Source organism: Ursus arctos, unplaced genomic scaffold (genome assembly GCF_023065955.2).
Source record: "Ursus arctos isolate Adak ecotype North America unplaced genomic scaffold, UrsArc2.0 scaffold_21, whole genome shotgun sequence".
Classification (NCBI taxonomy): domain Eukaryota; kingdom Metazoa; phylum Chordata; class Mammalia; order Carnivora; family Ursidae; genus Ursus; species Ursus arctos.
In genome coordinates, this window is record NW_026622886.1 from 44,509,851 (window position 1) to 44,533,469 (window position 23,619).

The following is a 23,619-nucleotide window of genomic DNA, read 5'->3' on the forward strand; positions in this document are numbered from 1 at the left end:
CAATTTTTTTTTAAAGATTTTATTTATTTATTTGACAGAGAGAGAGACAGCCAGCGAGAGAAGGAACACAAGCAGGGGGAGTGGGAGCGGAAGAAGCAGGCTCCTAGGAGGGAGCCTAATGCAGGGCTGAATCCCAGGACTCTGGGATCACGCCCTGAGCCGAAGACAGACGTTTAACGACTGAGCCACCCAAGTGCCCCCCCCCGAAACAATATTTTTAAGAAAAGTTTGTGACACATGAAAATTATTATAAAATTAGACATAGGTGTCCATAAATAAAGTTTTATTAGGACACAGCCACAATCCTTTGTTTATATATGTCATATGGCACAGATCAGCAAATGCTTTCTGCCAAGAGTAAGACAGTAAATAGTGTAGGCTTTCCAGGGCATACCATTCCTGTCACAGCTACTTAACTCTGCCCTTACAGCATAAACACAGATCTAGACAACACAGAAATGGATGGGTCGGGCTGTTTTCCAATATAACTGTATTTACAAAAGTAGATGGTGGGCAGAATTTGTCCTGTGGGCCAGTTTGCCAGCTCCTGGTCTATAGCTGCTTTTGCAATACGATGGTACAGTTTAGCAGTTGCAATGGAGACCATATGGCCTGCAAAGCCTAAAATTCTCTATCAGGCCCTTTATGGAGAAAGTTTGTCAACCCCTACTCTAAAATACAAGGGGGGCAAGGGATCTTGTCTTTCTTGCCTATAACAATACTCTCAGAATTTAGAACAATCCCTGGCACATAGTAGGCACTTGTAATTATTTGTTAAGTGAGTGGATAAATGATTGAATGAACAAATACACATGAACTTGATGTGCCTGAAAACTTACTATCCCATCATACAGCCCATTCCCTTCTGGAACAGCCCAGTGTTCTGCCTGATAGTGAAGTTGAAATCGGTCTCCTGGTAACTTCCCCCCAAGATGACAATGATGGACTCTTTTGCTACTTATAAAAACCTAATCTGTCTTCTACCTGCACCTTCTTCAAATATGTGAAGATGATTTTCATGTTCCCTGAACTGTCTCTTTAGACTGAATCATCTAAAGAGTATCTTTAATGCTCCATATCCCACGATATGATTTTTGAGTTCCTTAGAAGACCAGGGCCCCTAGTGAAGGTAATAATCCACAAATTCCTTGTTTTCAAAAACCTAACCATGAGATTAGGAACAAGAGGTCAGTGCAGCCGGAATCTGCTAATGTACTGCTCTGTCACTGGCACACATGTGGCAACACAGAACTTTATTCTTCTTTACATGCCCGATAACTGAAATGATTTGCCAAGCATTTTAAAGTATTTTCATTACATGAAGAGCTTGCCACACACACATTAGGGTTCTATTCATCTCAGTTCTATTATTTTTATCCCACCTAAAAAGTTACCTACAAATCTCTCTAAACTGTAGACAGATATAAAGTTATTCTTACATAAGTGATTTTCTTCAGCAAATTTGTTTCTTTGACAAGTCATGCACACTTAATAATTGACAAGTAGCAATTTTCGGTTATCCTTAATTTTCTCATTAGCATTTGTACAAGTACTACTTCTCTAGAAAAACGTTATGCACCCTGTGGTTGCCTGGGTTTTAGTTCCAGTCTGTAGAAAGAGCCAGCCTATTTTAAGTTGTATTCCAGATCCTACAGCTACATTCAGTGGCTTACGTCCTCATGTATGTCATTCTCCTAATCTCCTCTCCCCCGAGGTTCTCCCGTGACTGCGGACAATTTTAAGCTACTGTGTTCTGAACAGGAACAGAGTGAACAGAGACGGATAATAGCATTTCTAACATAATGAGACATCTGTAATATAATTTTGCTGTTAATCAATGTATCTTTTACAGAAGATGGGCCATTATGCAATATAATTAACCAAAACATATTGAAAAACCCAAACATGGCTCTCTCACCTGGAGAGCTAGATGGAATTGCAGGAGATTGTTTGACTCTAATGGAATCTGATGGACTCCAACTATAGTCTCTGGGCCTCTACTAAACATGGATTCTCATAGTTTGATTCTACTTCCAGAGTAGGATGCTCAAGTGGTTTTCAGGTTCTCTTCCTCTAGCAGGAGACAAGCAAGAAGGGCGTTTACCCCAAATGACTTTAATCTTGGAAACTCACTAAGAAGAGCTCAACAGTAATAGACCGCAGGGCTAGCAATTATGTTCCCAATTCCCTCATTTAGAAGCACTTTCCCAAAACCCTAGAAAAACAGATTGCAACTTAAAGGTTCAGAACTAATTAAGCCCACTAGGGAGAGTGGTGGAAAGAATGCAGATGTTCGATGAAGAAACACTTGAAGCTGAACCCTCCCTCTGCCACTTGCTAGCTCTGCGATCCGGGGGAAGTTTCTACATTACTCTGGGTTTCAGTTGCTTCTTCTGACACGGGACCACCTACCCTGCAGGGTTACTATGAGGATAAAGTCACGGAAGCATGTGAGATATCTGATTCACCCAACACAGGTGCCCAGCAAATGTCAGTTCTCTTCATCGCCAGCAAATGTGGAATGACCCCCTTCTCTGGGTTCTACAGAAAACAAAAATAAAGAAGAGGGAGGAGTTTCCTAAGACTTGGGATTTTTCATGTTAACATCCTGGCAAACCAAGACACATTGTTCAAAGGGCTGCATTTGATAAATGATTCCAAGTTTTGAATACGTGATTATTAGTTCCTTTTTGATGTTATGAACAGTGCTTTTCGATTGGCACATGGAGTAGAGCTGAAAACCAGGTACTCATGTTGATCGTTTGGTTTTGTTCATTTAAATGAAGATGGTAACTGCTTTTATAGTAGTGATTCTTAATGGGGGGGGCATTTTGCCTCCCAGCATACATTGCGTAATTCCAGAAACATTTTGTTATCATAACTAGGAGTGTGTGGGGGGGTGACTGGCATCTAGTGGGTAGAGGCTAGGGACGCTGCTGAAGGCGCTACACTGCACAGGACAGCCCTTCTTCTCCTCCCCCCACAACAAAGAATAAGAAACCTTGTCTCTTCAGGCTAAATAACCCTATTCTCTTTACATTTCTTCATAAGTATACATAAAGATGGCTCACACAAAAATACTAATGGGCTATCTTCCATGTCTCCCACCACCATCAGCACTTAACTTTTGTATAGCTCAATGATTACAATAATATTTGTGTGTTTTAGAATTTGCAAGGTGCTTTTATGCAATCTCTCACTGAACTCTGACAACAACACTGTGAGGAATCTGTTATTAAGAATGCTCATGGCACAGACGTAGAGACATTTTACCCAAGACCATACTTTAAGAATGGAGCTAAGGCTCAAACCAAAGACTTTTGATACTAAGTCTCACATGCTTTCCATTAAGTCTCACATGCTTTCCATTGCCTCGTGCCTCGCGTGGCCTCATTCTGAGCAATACTATTCTTAGTGGAAAGGACTCGCTAAGGCAACGGATCCCCACTGAGGATGCACGTGGCAACCACCCAGAGAGATTTTTAAAGTACAGACTGATGGCCCATCAAATTTACTATATCTGAATGTCTAAGGATGGTGCCAAAACTGCATATATCCCAAGAGCATCCCACACATGTCCACTTCTTGTGAGTCATCTTGCTCAGAGCACAAATCCTGGAATAATAATCCAGGGGCATTTGCATGTTAGCATTCCATAACCCCCACCGCCAAAAAAATGAATTTCTAATGGCAGTTCAGGCAACCAGGGAGCCTTGAGAATGGTGGGAATAGTTTTGTGTTAGTGAGGTCTTTTGACCTCTCAAAATTGACTGCTATTTTCACCTACTTTTAAGACTTTTTTGATTCTGGGCCAAAGCAATTTTTTAAATGGGGCTATATTTGTTGTTTTCTTCTGTATACTTTCTACATCCCTCACATACATTATACACAATAAATTTCATAACAAGAAACCTGATACATGAAAAAGCAAGACGCTGACAGTAAAACCCATTAAAGGCCCAATTAGTGGAAGACGGCAGGATCATGAGTCTACAGCTCCTGTGTCTGGACGGCAGGTCATTCCAGGACCACTGCCATCTGTGAATCTTGTTTTCATGGCTAACTCACATGGCGCTCTCTACCTGCTCTTTTTTTTAAATCATGACCCCCTAATTGCCGATCTTAGGTTTATCATAACCACTATAGATTCCTTATTACACAGTATTCTCTCTGCGGTCCAGCAGCATGGGCAACACCTGGGCACCTGTTAGAAACGCAGAATCTCCATTTTAACACAATCACCAGGCATGCACATTCAAGCCAGAGGAGCACTGTTCTGGTGAGTTGACTGCTATTTTCAGTCAACTGAAGGGGTTTCCCTAATCCACTCATGTTAATAATGATAGCTCAATGCTGCAGCAATTCTCAGAGTGATCCCCAAAGTGTGGGCCCCAGCATCACCTGGGAACTTGATAGAAATGAGTATTTTCAGACCTATCTCAGGCATACTGAATCAGAAGCCCTGGGGGTGGGGCACAGCAATCTGTGTTTTTAAAAGCCCTTCTGGTGATTCTTGTTGGATATGGTATGGTAAGGTTGGTGCATGACAAGAGAAGAGGACAAGGCCTGGAAGAAGTTTATTATCCTCATGGATCCTATACAGAGTCGCCATGCAGGGTCACAGGGGAAAACACCAGGAGGTCAGGAGGCAGAAGACAGAAATGAGCAGAGGGTTGAAGACACAGCCTTTATTGGAGTTGCCAGGTAAAGGCAAGATGGGACAGAACAGGTTAGGATTGGCTAGTCTGAATAATTCCCTTGGGCGTTGGGCTATAGGGTTGGCCTCTCTAGTTGTCTGATACCTGGCCCTGGGATGATTTAGGGCAGGGGGGAAATTGTCTCGGTGTGTAAGAGTTAGATAAGGAGGTAGTTGTGGGTATAAACTCGGGATTGGTTGTTTTGCATATGAAGGGCATACTCTGAGGCAGGTTATCATCCTTAGACATTAGCTAGCCCTGGGAAGGGCAGAGTCTCCCCAACCAGAAAGGTTTTTTTAAGATGTCAAAACATCATAATAGAGCGAAAACTGAAAATGCATATATTTACAATACTTCCTGGAGCATGCTACAGTTTAAAAACCATCCCTCTGCGGCAGAAGTAACCAACCCCAGCTTCATTTTCAAATAATCGGGGAGCTTTTTGCAAAAACCTACCGGCTTATAGTTTGAGCAATCACATTGCCATCAAGGTCCATAACTGAGACTCTGAACAAAGGTCAAGTATTACAGATCTAATCTAGTGTTTCTCAATCCTAACTGATGGGGGCACAGGGTGGAAGAAAGATATCCTGGTATCAATCTCATCACCCCTCACTTGTCTGGAATGGTTGTAAGGGATTATATACTTTTTAATGTTTCTCACATGATTCTAGTGTGCAGCCAGGATAGAAAAGCTCTGGTCAGGGGCGCCTGGGTGGCTCAGTTGTTAAGCGTCTGCCTTCGGCTCAGGGTGTGATCGCAGATCCCTGGGATCGAGACCGCATCAGGCTCTTCCCCTGGAAGCCTGCTTCTTCCTCTCCCACTCCCCCTGCCTCTGTTCCCTCTCTCGCTGGCTGTCTCTCTGTCATATAAATAAATAAAATCTTAAAAAAAGAAAGAAAGAAAAGCTCTGGTCAAATCTAACCCTCATTTTATAAACCAGAAGTATAAAGGTTAGAAGTCAGGTGTTTTATTTAAATTTACAAAACCTTACGAGTGTCAGGATTAGAATTCCCAATTTCTAATTCCGAACCCAATGCCCTTTTCCCACATACATAGCTCCATTGTCCTCTGTGTGCATGTAGCTTGACATCAGCCTTCACCTGAATTTCATTTCCCAATTTTTTTTAAAGATCTCTAAGATATTTGACATTTATCCTCCAAGGACCTAGTCACTTTGATCAAGAACTATTTAGGATAAAAGATAGGAGGCACGCCTTTTTAAAGAAAAAAATAAATCTGACAATATATTTTCCAAAATATTTCCCATTCCACATATTCTTCTCCATGGTGACCTTGTCACCTCCCAAACAAAAGATGGCATCTAATTACCGTCCTCTGGAATAGGGGCTGGACATTGTGACTTGTTTGGCCAATAGACCATAGTGGAAGGAACATTCTTGAACTTCCAAGACTGGTTCATAAAAAGCCTTGGAGCTTCTGCCTGAGCCTCCTGAAACTCTCTGTTCTAAAATACTTCCCTCTTTTTTTTTAAGATTTTATTTATTTATTTATTTATTTATTTATTTATTTATTTATTTATTTGACACAGAGAGAGAGACAGCCAGTGAGAGAGGGAACACAAGCAGGGAGAGTGGGAGACAAAGAAGCAGGCTCCCAGCAGAGCAGGGAACCCGATGCGGGGCTCGATCCCAGAAGCCTGGGATCACGCCCTGAGCTGAAGGCAGATGCTCAATGACTGAGCCACCCAGGCACCCCTAAGATACTTCCCTCTTGAATCCCAGCCACCGTGCAGGAAGAAGCTACGTGTAGGCACTCTAGTTCACAGCCTCGGCTGAGCTCCCAGCTATCACCACCACCAGCGTTCTCAACATGAGCAGGAGTTACTTAGACCCCCAACCCTCCATAGTCTTCGGATGACTGTAGCCCCAGCTGACATCTGACTGCAACTGTATGAATGACTCCACGAGAAACCTCACCAGTTCAGCCCAGTCCATCTGCAGAACTGAGATGACAGCCCCTGGGTTCTGAGGTGGTCTGTTGAGCAGCAATAAATATCTGTAACAATGGAAGGCAAGAAAATAACTCCAAGTGGGGAAAGTGTGGTATTAGTGAGTTAATAGTAAATAAGAGTTGATGAGAGCGCACAGGGTAGGCGGAGGTCAGGGAGATCAGGAGGATAAAAGAACATAGAAGCATTTTAAACGATGTCAGAACAGGAGTATATGGCCTCCTTAGAGAATCAGAGAGATATAACCATTACACATTTCAAGTTCAGAAGCACAGAAAGTACATAAACCTAGTGTGTAACATGTCTTTGCTGATAGTAAATTGTCTGAAATTACCAGCAAATCGGAAATTAAAGAATTAAGAAATGTTAAGAATGAAGTTGAGAAAGAAAATATTTTCTAAGTAAAATTATAAGTAGACAAATGAATATTTTCTATTCCTTACAGAGCTCCACCTACTTTGAAACCTGGAGCGTGAATCTTTATTGTGACCCTAAATATTGCATCAGAAAATTAGTGAAGACCACACAGCCCCTTCGGCAATGATTTCTAGACGACAGTTTTCTAGGTGGACAGGTAAACAAGAACATTTCCAATGTCAGTTCGTCATTCTGCTGGATAAATTCAGCGCTGGATCAGAAACTCAAGCTGTGACCCCTCTTTTCATATTTAGTATTCTTTCAACAAAAATAATGATTCTGAAATTGGATTTGGATGACAATTGCTTTTGAATCAAAACACACACACAAAAAGAATATTGCACAGTTTATTCGTGTCCCCATTTTTATCACAAAACACTGATTCTGTAGTGGTTTTCACCATCAAAATATATTTTTATTGACATTAGGGCCTACTTGCAAAACACGTGAAACACAGATGAATGTTGTTTCAAGGTGCCATTTTGTGATCTGACTTCCCTTTTCCACTTCTTGAATTAATCTCCTTTGTGGGTCTCTGGCTGTTGAGTTTAGGTGGGTAACGTTCAGGCACAATGAAAGTAAGGTGAGGAACAGGTCTCAGGTGTGCTTGTTACCTTTGTGGTCTTTGATAAGTACACTTGAGTCATTTTGTAGGCATAGTCCATTTATCAAGAGAGGAAAAGTAGGAAAGACCATGAATCAGGGAAAAGCTATTTCCATTACTGAGAAATAACTCCAAACACTGGTCCAGGTATTACAAATGTTTGGCACGCATGCTGCTACTCCCTGTCCTCTGTGTTAGGAATCACTCATCAGTTATGGCTTGCCTTCTCTCTAAGCAGGGCCCAGCCTCAGAACTCTCAGCACACAATGGCCCAGGCTACTACCACTCAGTCAGAAGAAAACTTTCTGTTTCCTTGAATTTGCCATCTTGATGTTAAATCAGGAAAATCACCTCCCTATATAACTATCTTTATCTTCGTTACTGGCTTTCTAAATTTGGTGGGCAGAAGTAGAAGAGACTCTCCCTACCGATTATAGGCTATGAGACATTGTTTTATAGAAAGCCTTTTTATTTTGCACAATAACTAATTTTCCTTTAAAAAATTGCAAACTGTCATGGCATCATATATCGTGTGATCTGGAGCCTAGGGTAGTTAAGATTAAAAAGGTGACTCCTCATAATAAACATCAGAAATGTTCTTAAAAATTTTAACTCATGAAAAAAGGATTGCTGGAGAATTTGAAAAATAATAATAAATATTACTTCTTGGATAGATCCATTAACTGGCACTGTTCCAGCTAGAACTTCCATGGCAATAGTCTGGGATGATTTTTCAAGCCACAGACAATCCATCTGGAGGGCTACACTAGTCTGACACTAGGGTTGGCTCATAACCCTAGTTGAGTAAATAGATATCTTCAAAGTGGAGCTGGGCAAATAAATCAATACAGTGCAAAACGTAGCAAATACTTCTTTTCAGTTATGGTTTTCAAGGTACTTTGCTAGTCATCATGGAGAGCATGAGGTATTAAAGTGAGTCTTCCACTACATAAGTTTGTAACAAATTGAAGGAATTACACTTTGAGAATTAAACAATTGTCTAGGCAGTGGGGTGATACATGGTATAAAGCCCAGGAGCCCCAGTTATTTTCCACGAAGGAGTGAAGTTTTACCTTCCCAAAATCTCAAGAGAAGCCAAGAGTGATGAAAAGAGCCCTGATACTTGTGACCTACAAACTTGTTTCAAATCCAGAATCTATCTGGATTCCTATTAAAGTGCACTTGGGCAAGTGTGAGGTGACTGAATATCTCTAAGCATTGGTTTTCTCATTGGTAAAATAGGAATAATACCAATAGTCACCTCATAGGACTGTTACAAAGATGAAATAAGATAGGGGCGCCTGGCTGGCTCAGTCAGTACAGCATGCGACTCTTGATCTCCGGGTTCTAGGTTTGAGCCCCACATTGGGTTGTAGCAATTACTTAAAAATTAAAAAAAAAAAAATTTAAAGATGAAATAAGATGTTGTATGAAAGAGTTTAACATGGTGCCTGTCATAGAGTGGGTGCTCAATAAATGTTTTATTATCATCATATCAGCATTGTGCTGCCCGATGCTCCAGAGAACTGCAAGAGATGAAATGGGGACGTCATGGAGGATGGAATTCTTATAATCGTGACTGGTTTGGAGACTGACCTCTCAGCTGTTTGATAATCATGTACAGACAGTCAATTCCATAAGTGCAGACGAAAACTAATGTGAGCTAAGGTAATCAAGAATAGCTTTATGCTGGAAATAGCACTTTCACTGTATCTTAACTACTATGTAGACATTGGATAGGCAGAGATGAAAATATAAGGGTACAACGTGTCTGGGAAACAGGTCGTGCATTTGTAACTCCAGAACCTTCTAGAGCCATGGGAATGAAAAAGACTTGGGTGAGTTGTCCTGGCTGCTGCCAACATTTATCTGGCCCACAGCAGAAGAGGCAGTTGAAGAGCATGGGTGGGGGGCGGGTGGGGGGAGATTGGAACATTAAAATACTTAAGTGACTCAGCATACAGACAATAGACATTCAACCTAAGTGAAAGTTACACACTCCTGAGAGTGTTTGAGCTCAAAATATGAAGCTATGAGTAAATCCATAAATCAACATTTACTAAGAATCTACCAAGGGAGAGACCAAAAAAAACGAAACATACTCCATCCCCTCAAGTTTTCTACAATCTACTTAGAGACCCAATATACAGGTGCACAAGGTGGCACCCAGCTCTTGTTACCAGATAAAAGTGCAATAAAAAATTCAGGAAGGAGGGGCACCTGGGTGGCTCAGTCGGTTAAGCATCTGCCTTTGGCTCAGGTCATGATCCCAGGGTCCTGGGATCGAGCCCCACGGCAGGCTCTCTGCTCAGTGGGGAACCTGTTTCTCCCTCTCCCTCTGCGTGCCACTCTGCCTACTTGTGCTTTCTCTCTCTGTCAAATAAATAATCAAATAAAGAAATAAAATCTTTAAAAAAAATTCAGGAAGGAAAGAAATTAGCCCAGGCTGGGGCAGTCACTGGAGGATCCACAGAAAAGGGAGGATTTCAGCTGTGCTAGGAAGGAATACATAGGCTTTGTTTGGGCCAAAGGGAAAACCAGTTTGGTCCAGGCAGCCAGGATAGCACGGCCAAGACACACAGGTATAGTGTATCTAGTCAGTAAGAAATGCAGCCGCAGTGTCACAGAAGGTAAAGGCGGGAGAGCTATCAGGTATAAGATGGCACAGATGAGGGGAGGGAATTATAAAGAAAATGAAGGAAAAACCAACTCACTGTCCAGATGCTTTATAGGAACTATCTCATTTAATTCTTACAAAAATTCTGAGAAGTAGCATAATTTGGGGGGTCCCTAAGAGCACCCTCAGATTCAATCACATATAAACCACATCATTAGTTTAAACTACCTGGTGTGGCCCAAAGCCTCAGGTAAACAAAAAATGCTTTCAATAAGCAGGATATTCCAAGAGCCTAGACGTTATTTCTAAGAGGTCAGGCAAGGGCCCCACCTTTCTCTGAAATGTTCAGGGTTTGGACAGTGCAAACCTGCCGAGTTAATCCTTTACTGCACAAATAGATATTATTTTATCGTTGAGTAAACTGATTCTCTGAAAGGTTAGGTGAATTTTGCAATATCTAGTAGATATTAAATCTCGTGCCCGGGGCTCGAATCTACTTTTGTTTGAACCCGAAATCTGTTCTTTCCACTGTAACACACTGCCTCCTCCACGCAATATTGAAAGTCAAACAGGTGATTTAGACATACTTCTGAAAACACCCTGGTGTCCATGAAGTTTTAAAGCAAGGAAATGGCATGGGGAAATCAGTGTTCTAGGAGGACTTCAGAGTTACTTTTCAACACTAAGGGGAAAAAATGACTTGTAAAAGGGAAGAGGAAAGGCAGGTACCTGTTAAGAGAGGTTTGCAGTAACCCAGGTATAACATAAGCTCAGAGCTGTAAGCGTACAAAGGAAGGTATATATGCAAAATATTTCCAAGAAAAGAAATGACGCGGCTTTGTTAAAGACTGGATACTGGGATTTGCAATGACCTGGAAGGAGCTAGAGTGTACGATGCTAAGCAGAAAAAGTCAGAGAGAGACAAATACCATATGATTTCACTCATATGTGGAATTTAAGAAACAAAACATGAATACAAGGGAAGGGGGTAAAAAAGAGAGGGAGGCAAAGCATAGGAGACTCTTAACTACAGAGAACAAACTGAGGGTTGCTGGAGGGGAGGTGGGTAGGGGACGGGCTGGATGGGTGACGGGCATTAAGGAGGGCACTTGTGATGAGCACTGGGTGTTGTATGTAAGTGATGAGTCACTAAATTCTATTCCTGAAACCAATATTTCACTATATGTTAACTAACTAGAATTTAAATAAAAACTTGAAACAAAAAAAATAAATGAAATAAAAATTAAAAAAAATAAAGACTGGATTCTGAAAAGAGAGAGTAAAGAAGAAAAGACAGCAGAATTTCTTCTGATACTCATTACTCTTGACTGCTTGCTTTCCGTTTGGTAGCTCCTTCAGTCCTCATCACGACCATGTGAGATTAGGATCTTTATTTCATTTCCATGAAGAAGAAAAGAGGCCCGGAAAAGTTATACAACTTTCATGGGTCTTAAATTTAGCATGCCAGCCCCGTCCTGCCCAAGTCGGAAAGCCACAGCACTCCCCTAATCTTGTGCTACCTTTCCTCGGAGGCTGGAAAAACACTGAGGCCTCTGCCAAAGTGGAGGGAAGTTGATCAGTTCAGCTATGGATGTGTTAATATGGGATTAACAGAAATGGCAGCTATGTGGAGATAACTGGTATTAACTCATTGACCTTACATTTTTATTAAATCTTCCACAGCCCACCCTTGTTATCAGTGCATATCTTTCCAGAGAACCCTGCTCTCTTAATGTGTCTTTAAACAAGCTTTGATGTCAAAGACGAATGTACGGGCAAAATGAACATATTTTAAATTTGAATGAAAAGAATTATATTCAAATGAACAACATTTGGCTTACATTTTGGGTCTCACAAGTTTGATGGCTTGGAATTGCACATGCATAAGGCAACCATACTCAATAAGGACAGACTAGGAGCTCCCAGCTGGCTCAGTTGGTGGAGCGACTCTTGATCTCGGGGTTGTGAGTTCGAGCCCCACGTTGGGAGTAGAGATTACTTTAAAAAAATAAAATATTAAAAAAATAATAATAATAATAAAGAGAGACTAATCATAGGCCCAAAAAAGGGGCAGGGGAAGCTCCAGAGACACAAGAAAGCAAATCTATTCAAAGAATCTAAACATACAAAATTTCATCTTGTTTGGCTTATTCCTCAGTCCTAACAGTAAGACTAACACTAGAAGAGACATTCACCAATGACCAAAGCACTTGAAGTGTTATTTCCATCTGAAAAGAACATGTTCTAATTCAAAGCAATCTTGAAACCCAGTACAGAAAATAAAATCTCCCTCATAGATGTTGCATATCTATTAAATTATAAAATTATATTCTTTCCTCATCCTTCTCTGACAGGGCAGCATCTCAGAATAAAGGCAGAGGTATGTAACCAGCAGAGACACTCTGACCACTTCTGCTACGTGATTATTTTTTGTTTTGAGACACATTATACAGTGTTCTAAGGAACCCAAGTTATTCTGGAATGAAAAATAAAACTTTGACCCAATCTGTGTATACAGGAGGAGATAGAAGTGCAGCCAGGAAATGCCCCTGTTAGAGATCCCCCTTGCTTTCCCCGCCAGGCGAGTCATTACCTTGGATTGGGGCATACTGCACAGTGATCTGAGGGCTCAAGCTGAAGAAAATCTCTGACTTATAAATCTATAAATATGGAACCAGAGAGTTTATCATATCCAGGAAATGTCATGAGAGTAGTTATTACAGAAACTATTGGCCCTCTGGGAAATTGCAGGATTTCTTGGATTCAATTTCTGAATATGAGCCAGAGACAGATCCAAACCAAGAAATATAGATTGGTGACTAGAGAAAGACTCACTAACCTTTCTTCCCTAAGAATATTTCTACCAAAAGGCCCCAATAATGTTGATGATTTGTCTTACTATATATATAGTTCAGTTTCTTAAATACGGAGCATAGCAATTACCCTGTTCTACCTAATACATTACTGAAAGTGGGTCAGAATTCACGTTCTTCAAGGACATGCCCTTCGATATAAAATGTAAACTTTAATGGTCTGCTTGCTTACCCCTTCTACCTCATTCCTGCTCCTACCCCCAGGTGCCCCACGAGTCAAGCCACTAAAAACTCCGTTGTCTCATTCGAGTCTTTGCACAAGCTGTTCCCATTGCCTGGAGTGTCTGGCAGGCCTCCAGCTTTTTTGAGAGGCTAATTCTTACTCATCCTTCAAAATTCTGCTCTGAGCCACTGCTCCAGTTGATACATGGGCTCCCAACTCCCATGTAAGAGGTCATTCCCCTTCTGTGCCCTATAAGCACTCTGTGCTCACCTCTCCCACAGCACTGATACTGAATCATTCCTGTGTCCGGTATTACCAGCAGGCCATGAGTTCTTTGAGGCTAAAGATGATATCTATTACTCTGAGGTCCCCAAGATTCCATGTATATAATATTTGGCATCTGATAGTCACTAATAAGGGTTATGAAATGAATATATGAATAAATACAATTCAATACTTTTAAAGCCACAATCTGTTACTGAAAAGTCATTGGAAACCATTGGGAACCCAAATAGACACATCATAATGAGATGAGGTCCAAGTACCATATTTGCTTCTATGAAAGACTTCTCTGCTTCCTACCTTGTCCTCATCATCCTTTTCTGACTCTGCCACAGAATACTCTCGGAACAAAAAGACTTCGTGTGCATGGCCCTTCATGATCTGGCCTGGATTTCTTCTCTGGTTTTGTCCCTCCCCCGATATCCCACTATGGCCTTATTAGTCCACTTGCAGTTCTCAAGGCACCTTGGGATCATTCCTTCACAGCGCCCACACACAGGAAGCACTCAGTCATTGTCTAGTTAACAAGGAGAAAAGGCCAAGCATGTTGTAATCTACTAAAAGCTTGTAGATTGCAACCAAGTGGGAAAACCTTAGCTACATTTAGGTGCAATAACCTACCAAATGCTATGCACTGAGTGAAACAAAGGTGAATAAAGCATGCTCCCTGTCTTGACAGAATTTACTGCATAATTCTGGGTAAAAAGACACATAAATAGATCATTTATTTTTAATGGTGAATGCAATAAAATAAATTGACTATAATAAAATAAAATTATGCACAGTTAAGAAAAGACTTCCTAGAGAAGAGGATTCTTGAGCAAGTCTTGAAGGATGAATAAGTCTATCCGTTTAAGAAAGGGTGCCTCAGGGGGCCCCTAGGTGGCTCAGTTGGTGAAGTGTCTGACTCTTGATTTTGCCTCAGGTCATGATCCTAGGGTCCTGAGATCAAGCTCCACACTCAACATGGAGCTTAACTCTCTTCCTCTCCTTCTGCCCCTAACCTCCTCCCCCCAGCTTGTGCTCTCCCTATATATATCCAAAAAAAAAAAAAAAAAAAGGAAGGAAGGAAAGAAGGAAGGAAGGAAGGAAGGAAGGAAGGAAGGAAGGAAGAAAGGAAGAAAAAAGTGTGCGTCAGGCAAAGGCAACCAAAGGCATGGAGCCATGAAACAATATGGCATAGAAGCTGTGAGTAGTATAAGCAAAGGATGACGGTGGCCTGAGCTAGAGCAGTTAGACACGGAGGGAAGGGGATCAATGCAGGAAATAAACAGACATAGGATCAGCATCCTTGCCGATGACACAGTGGTGAGGGGTGGAGAAGGGAAAGTAATGAGATGGTGGAGAAGGAGCGGGTTTGGGGTGGGGTGGGGAAGGACATGAGTTCCAGTTTCAATACGTAGAGTCTAGATACCTGGGAGGCATCCAGGCACCATGAGCAGTAGATAGTTTGACATACAAGCACACATAAGCTGCTGGCAATTTGCTATACGATCCAGGTTCTTATAATCAGAGTAAGAAATCTAAGATGGTAAGAGAAAAGGAGATGGCTTGAGGAGAACACATACAGACAATGCAGCGAAGAACAAAGGACAGAGCTCAAGAGTCACAGAGAAAAGGCAAAGAAGGACTAGCCCAGGAAAACAATCAAAGGAAGCAAGAAGAAATTGCATCACCAGAGGTGACTAGTTCATGAAAGTCAAGGGCATTGAGTTTGAAAGAAAAAGAAATCAAAAGTGAAAATTGCAGCAGAGTAGTCCAAAAAAGATAAGAACAAGAAAATAATCATTGGGTTTGGCAAGATGAATGCCATTGGGCTGATGCTTATGTTGGCAAGGAGGATTTGGTGGGATGAGGGGCGCTGCAGCGAATTGACATGAAAGGCAGGTGAGGAAGGGAAGACACTGAGTGTCAGACGACCCTTACAGATGCCTGAATGAGATAAGAAGAAAAGAAGTAGGGTAATATTGGAGATGGGCAGGCAGGATACATCGTGGTTCCATGGTCACAGGAAGAATTAGGATAGGAGTTATGAGAATGTGGGGAACTGGGGAGAAGAAGCCACAGAGAACAAGAAGGTGGAAGACAAAGGAAAGCTCACTAAAAATGACCTCCTCGTTGCCTTGTATTCTGTTTCTTATCTTCTCCCTCAGTCTCAGCACAGTGGCCAACACTCAGGTGTCCAATGTCTGCTCAGTGGATAAGCAGTGAAGCAACATCCTGAAGGAAACCAGCAGAAAGCCATCAAGGCATTAGTGGGAGAGACTCAATAACAAAAGAGACGTTCATGCTCTGAAACAAAAAGATATGAAGCAAAAATGGGTTTCCATGCCAGAACTTTCTTACACTGAAAGATTAACTTTGCAGACTGGCAAATGCAAGTATTTTAAATCTGCTAATTAACTGTCAGGAGTTACTGTTCTGTTCACCATTTCAATACTTCTTGAGTAGACATTTCCAGGATGGTAAAATATATACTTCCTGACCTTCTAGTCTATTTTTCTAGCATATCACTCCTTAAAAGATGTTAAGCCCCTTAAGAATATGAACCTTGACTTTTTTTTTTTTTTAAGATTTTAAAGTAATCTCTGCACCCAGCGTGGGTCTTGAACTCCCAACCCCAAGATCAACAGTCCCACCTTCCACCCACTGAGCCTGCCAGATTCCCCATAAGACTTAATTTTTTAAGAGAAATTCTAGGCTTGCAACAAAACTGAGAGTCAGGTACAGAGATTCCCCATTTATTCCCCGCACCATATACATACCCTGCCTCCCCCAATTATCAATATCACTCTCCAGAACGGAACATTTTTAAGCCAAGAATGCACCTACATCGACATATCTTAATCACCGAAAGTCCATGGCTTACACTAGGGTTCACTCCTGATGGTGTGCATTCTAGGAGTTTGGACAAATGTATAAGGACATGTATCCATCATTATAACAACATACAGAGTATTTTCACTGCCCTAAAAATTCTCTGTGCTCTGCTTATTCATCAATCTCCCTCTCCCCTCCTGGAAACTATTGATTTTTTTACTATCTCCATAGTTTAGCCTTTTCCAGAATGTCATATAGTTGAAATTATAAAGCATGTTACTTTTTCAAATTGGCTTCTTTCACTTAATAATATGCACTTAAGGGGCACTTGGGTGGTTCAGTCAGTTGAGTGTCTGATTCAATTTTGGCTCAGGTCATGATCTCAGAGTCATGGGCTCGAGCCCCTAGTCAGGCATTGCACTGAGCGCTGAGAGTAGAGCCTGCTTGAGATTCTCTCTCTCCCTTCCCCTCTGCCACTGTCCCCAGCTCACAAGCGCTCTCTCTCAGAAAATAATAATGATGATGATGATGATGATGACATGTATTTAAGTTTCCTCCATGTCTTTTCATGGCTTGATAGCTTGACTTTTGTTATCCCTTACAACACTTAGTCTGCTATATTGAATAAATGTTGTCTAATTTATTAATTGAAAACTACTAGGGTCAGAGTCACTGTGATTGTATTGGTTTCAGAACTCTGGGTAAAATGGACTATATTACATATAGCTCTAGGTTTGAAGAACTTCAAACGTTAGGACCATTTATAGGTTTGATGATGTCAGGAAGTCATCAAAATATCACAGATGTGACTATATGACACATTTGATCCACATTTGCCTCAATGTAGTCATTGAATGAACTGGAAATGCTTCTGGAAAACATCTACATTTCTGGTTCTCTTTCAAGTGCTCTACTATTAGCATTCAGGGCATAGCACTAAGAGAAAATGTTCTCAACTTTCTCAAATCTCTTACCACTCCCAGGTCACACCACCCTTCCAAGTGCCACCCTCTCCACCTCAAGCTCTCTCCCACCCGTATTCACCTGGCCAACTTCTACTCAGCCTTCAAGATCTGGTGCCAACGTCACCTTTTGACAAAGCTTTTCCAAGCTCCACATCTCACCCTATAGCGATAATTCCTTTATTACGACACTAGTCTGCTACATTATAATATTAACCAAATGAGTTCAACCAAGTATGCCTTTTCATGTTCATATCCCCAATACCTACCACACACAGTGGCTTGGTCCAAGGCAGAAGCTGTGGAAGTGGTAAAAAGTGGTTGACTTCCGGTTGTATTTTGAGGATAAAGCCAATAGGATTTGGTGATGTCAATTGGATGTAATGTGTAGAAGAAAGAGGAGCCAAGGCTGGCTCTAAGGTTTTTACCCTGAGCACCTAGAAGTGTGGAGTTCCTGTTACCTGATATGGGGAAGACTGTGGGAGGAGCCTGGCGGTCATTCAGTTTTCATCTGAGATGTCCATTAAGCAAGTGGAGAGGTCGAGGAGGCATTTGGATATATGAGTTGAAAGGGAAAGGTCTGTGCTCTATAAACTTGAAAGTCATCAGTATATCAACGTTATTTAAAGCCATGAGACTAGATGAAATCTCCAAGGGATAAGTATAAATAAACAAGAGGCCCAAGGACTGAGACCTTTGGCACTCCAACTCCAACATGGGTACTCTGCCAGTTCCAAGGAATGACCTGGGCAGTCGGAGGTAAAGTTGGGGGAAACCAGGAATGCAACACTTGGTGTCCTGAAAGTTACGTGGGGAAGTGTTTCAAGGGGGAGAGAATGATCTTTGGGAAAGTGGAGGTCACCAATACCCTTGATTAAAAGGTTTTATAGAACTGTGGGAGCAAAAGCCTCATTGGAGTAAGGGCAAATGGAAGTGGGAGGAGAGAGCTCTGAGACAGCCTGTGTGGACAACTCTTTAAAGGAGTTTTGGTATAAGGATGAGCAGAGAAATGACATAGTAGAGAGGAATCACCAAAGGCCTTGTTTGGTTTTGATATTTGTTGGGTTTTTTTTAAGATTTTATTTATTTGCCAGAGAGAGAGAGAGAGAGAGCTAAAGAGAATGCATAAGCAGGGGGAGCAGCAGGCAGAAGGAGAAGCAGACTCCCCACTACACAGGGAGACCGATGTGGGACTCGATCCCAGGACCCTGGGATCATGACCTGAGCCGAAGGCAGACGCTTAACTGACTGAGCCACCCAGGCACCCCTGATATTTGTTTTAATGATGGGAGCTATTATAGAATGTTTGGTATTAATAAGAATGATCTAGCAGAGAGGAGGAGATTGATGAGGCATTAAAAAGAACCTGAATGAAGTTCTAGCTAGTTACAGGGTAATTAATAAAACCAGTGTTTTTGAGCAGCTGAGGACTGATGGGGATCTAGGAGACAAGTGAAGGGGCAGGGCTTAGGGATGCAGACAGTAACAGGAGGGAGAGCAGGTTATGGGCACAGGCAGGTGGGCAGGTGAAGAAATTCTCCTCTAAACGCTCCTAATTACTTAGTTAATAGCAGGGTCATCAGATGAGAGTGAGATGGAGGAGGGGATGAATGTTTGAGGAAAGAGAAGATGTGAAATAATTGTCTAAGACAATGCTTCTTGAACTTTTTTTTTTTTTAAGTAGTCTCCATATCCAGCGTGGAACCCAATGTAGGGCTTGAACTCATGACCCTGAGATCAAGACCTGGGCTGAGATCAAAGTCAGATGCTTAACGAACTGAGCCACCCATGCACCCCTTGGACTTTTTTTTTCAATGAAAGGACCTTTTACATCCTAACCCAGCACACATACATATGTAAATGTAGGTACACATATAACTGAAACAAGCATTTCATGAAATAATATTTACCCTTATTAGGTGCTAGAACTCTATTACGTTCTTTTCTGTTCCAATCTATTTAGTTTTTTTAGTGCACAATTTGAAAATCATTGGTCGAGAAAAATAGGAGAAGGAATAGGCCGGGGAGAGGCAGGAGGGTGGCCAGGCAGTGGGAAAGGCCTGCATAAGGTTAATGGGGGTACCATTCATGGGAACCGGGGGTCCTGGCTGCAGGTTTTCATCTGGTCATGATCATCTGGAAGGAGGCAGGTGTGGAGCAGGCAGAGAATTAGTTAAACTAGGATTGGGGTTTTCCGGGCACCAGTGATGAAGGATGAAGCAAGGGGATTGCCATGATGTCCAAGCATGGAATCCAGGCCAGGTATGCCTGTAAAATGAGGTCACGAGGGAGAACGAGAGAAGGAGTAATGCTGGTCTGAGCAGGAGACTGAAGGTCTGCTGGGGTTGCAGAAGTGAGGACGGGGCATCAGGGAGATGGGAGTAGAGAAAGAGGCTGCAGGGGTAGGAAAGTGGGTCCTGAAACTGAGGTTAAGGTAGGAAAGTCGTTTTTGGTCAACACAGGGGCCAGTATGACCACGGGAGTGAGGACTGAGGTAAAGAAAAGGACAAGATCCCAGGAGAAGAGGAGGTTAAGGAACCCAGAACACGGAGTGTTGAAAGAACCATTTATCTGGATACTGAAATAACCACAAATTGTTACAGGAGTTTTAAGAAGACAATAGCAGTGAGCCAGGAGCTAAAAATATTAAAGAAAGGAGGAGGAGGGATGGAAGTCAATGATGAAGCAAGCAGGGGTTGTAGAACAGTCTGATGTCAGGGATTTCAAGGCTGGAGTTTTCGGGAATTGGAGGGAGAATGGTTAGCATGGCGATGAGGGGCCAGTAGGCCTCTCCTACCCCTCCAGGCCCCCTGGTACGAGGGCATGGGTGGGGGGAGAATGAGAGAGACAGAGAAGCAGGGTCCTCACACAAGAGCCAGCTTTCCGCTGAGCAAAAAAGTAAAAAGCATATTCAGAGAAGTAGAGGGCCTGTGAATTTTGCAGATGACAGATCCTGAGTTCCAAAAGCACAGCTGAGTTTTCTAAAGTGGGAAGGGGTGAGAAGTGGGCCTGGTCAGCTGATGTACAGAACCGTGTGACCATGAGCACCTAGATCAGTGGCTCAAGAAAGAAAACTGAATAAATCAATTAATTTAATTCAAATACACTGCATTTACGTGAATGCCAGTCCTTTTAACTATATAATAGAGAAAAAAAACTATATGACAGAGAAAACTGCTTTGATTTGAAGATGTCAGCAAGTTGACAGGTTACATTCCTTACCACCTATGACTGCTCATTCTCTTTTAAACAGATTTTTCTCATTCTTTAACATTCTTAGCTTTTTACTCAGAAATAAATGCGATAGATTTAACAATCTACTTGAATTTCACAGAGAGAAAGACTTTTCACTTAACATTAACTCAAAAGCCAAATGATTTAAATTATCTATTAAAAAGTTGTTAATCAAACACAAACAAATACCAAATGAAAAAGGTTGAAGTTTGGCACCAATTAATGTACTTCAAAGAAAATCTAAACTTATTACAGAGCTCCAGCAGAACCACCTAAAATTCATTCAACTATATGAACACACAAAAAATTTTTGACGGCTTCTGTCATATACAAAACGCAACATGGGCTCCACCCACTGGACACTCTATGTTACTGCAATGTCACCCTGAGACACGAGAAAAGTTCTCATTCATTCATTATATTCATTCGGAAATATTATTTACTGATTGTCTTCTATGTGCCAGGTACTCCTCTAGAGCCTTGAGATAGAATAGTCAATACAAAAAACAAAAGTCTCTGTCTTCATGAAGACTATATTTTAGTGTATAACATTTCCTACTTCGTCCACCACAATACACTACAGGCCAAATCTGTTTAATGGATACCCTGCATAAGGTTGAACCCTAAGACTTTAAAAACTTGATGAATAAAAGCCAAAAGAGCCTTTTAATTAAGAGTTGCCAAAAGTTTTTGTTGTTCGGAAACAGAAACATTAATTCACCTCTAAGGCAAAGGGTTCTCTATGGCTACAAAAACACACACTCTGTGTATCCATGGTCCTCTTGCCTTCTTTTTACACAGTTTTATGAACTGACTACATATTCACCATTTTTAAGTTTTAGTTATTTCACTTTGCAAAAATGGTATCGTGCTGTATGTGATTGGGGGTGGCTTCTTTTTTCATTTCATATGACATTGTTAACTTTATCTATGGAGCACATGCACCATAGTTCATTTACCCACTCTTCCACTGACGAGCATTTAGGCCCTTTCAGGATTTTTCCACAGTAAATAGTAGTGCCATGAGCCTGCCATACACGTTCCCAGGTGTATGCATATTAGAGATTTTCTTAGCTGTATACCTAAAGTGGAATTGCTGGGTCATGGGGTATATAAATGTTCAACATTTGGGGACAATGACAAGCTCTTGCTTGGAGTGACAGCAATAAATAACACTCCCTCCAGAAATCTATAATGGATCATTTGAAACTAAATCCTTGATAATTCCAGATTTTTTTTTTTTTTTTTTTTTTTGGCAGTTCAAAAGATACAAAATGGCGCCTCACTGTGGTCTTGATCCGCACCATGAATGATGCCAGATACTATGTCATGGTTTTATTGGCCACATAAATATGCTTTCTTTTTCCCACTGGTATTTTTTAATAGCACATTAACAATACACAATTAACAAGGGGAGAAAATCACAAGCTTCTTAACTCTTTCCTTTTATGCTTTTCCTCTTTGCTGTGTCAAATGGGTTCCCTGTTCGTTTATCTCAGCAGCTCTGTCAACAGGGAACATTTGCAATGAATTTGGTTTCGCGTACACACACAAAAGGGGAAACCAGAAATGCACAAGTCTCCATCAGTTGTTTGCTAAATGCCACTTACTGCGCAGTCAGGGTCCAGTACCGCGAGGACACGCGTGCAGGCGGGCAACTCCGGGAGGCTGCCGCTTCCCAGCCAGACGGCACCAGGGCGGAGCTGAAAGCGACCCCGCTGCGAATGATTACAAACAGCCCCGTTTCTCGAATTCATCATCAAAGATTTGGGGCCTAGTCTTTAAGAACCTGCGGGCCCTTCCCTTGGTCAGCCGCGTCCTTGTGCTCGGCGCCTCACCAGTCCCAAGAGCAAACTCAAAGAGGAATGTTCCAGGCCCTCGGCTCCCGCGGATCGCGCCGTCCTTCCCCACACGCTTCTCGCCGGCGCTGTAACGACTTCCATCATTTTGTCTTTAGCAAGTCGGTGCGTTGTAACTTTGCCTCCAAAACCTATTTCAGGAGCCAAAAGAGCCGCGGGGCCTGTACAGAGCGCGGCTTCGAGGCCCTGCCTGATTTCTTGTTCCTTCAGTGTCTCCTTCACGGCAGCGGACTCAGATCCTGTGCGAGCTTGGGTCACCTCCCGGCAGAACACGACGTTGTACGGTCCCTCTTTTTTGGCCTCTTCCGGACCAGCACCTGGAAAGATGACAACGCCTGGGCTGCATCGTACTGGGACTCTGGCAGCCAGACCCACAGTGGCGACTTCAACTCCAGCTCACCTCCGGACGTCTACAGGAATGACTGTCTCCATCCTCTCCGCTCCTTTGGCCAGGATCACCGGGATGGGCTTCGAAGCCATTTTTCTGTTGTATTTTTTTAAAGACTGTACCTCGACTGTCTGCCCTGAGACGCTACGCCTTGGCCCCTTCGCGCGAGGGGGACCCAACCACCGCTGGACTGAAGGGGGGACGCAGGTGAGCGCGCCCGCGGATCCCCCAGACTCGGTCCTCAGCTTTGCACCTGCATGAATACGCTCTTGGGTGCAATGTCTGTTTGCGTTTTCCTGCGTTCTTAGGTCACGTGTGCTTTTCTTTGTATTTGTAGGAGTTCCCAATGTACTCTTCTAATTCTTTATTTTAAAATAATTTAAACTTATAGAGAAGTTGAGAGAAAAATGCAAAGCATTTCCATACATACCTTCGCCCCCCCCCCCCCATCGCTGTTAATCTTCTATCACATTTGCCTTATTCTCATTTTCTTCTCTTTCTCTCCTCCTGTGTGTGTGCAGGTGTGTTTTTTATCTCGGAACCATTTCAGAGAGTTGCTATCAAATATGACACCCGTTAGTAAATCAATACTTTAGTGTGTACTTCCTAAAAACAAAGAGAATCTCTTACACAGCCAAATACAACCACTGAACCCAGGAGAATGGCATTCTATACCGCCTCCGCTAAATCCACGCACTCCATTCTAACTTGGCTAGTTGCCCCAACAGTTT

General features: G+C 42.1%; 1 pseudogene; it reads right to left on the reverse strand.

Annotated features, from left to right (window-relative positions):
• Positions 1 to 22,415: 22,415 nt before the first annotated feature.
• LOC113255921 (Parkinson disease protein 7 homolog) lies at positions 22,416 to 22,980 on the reverse strand (annotated as a pseudogene).
• Between the last annotated feature and the right edge of the window lie 639 nt (positions 22,981 to 23,619).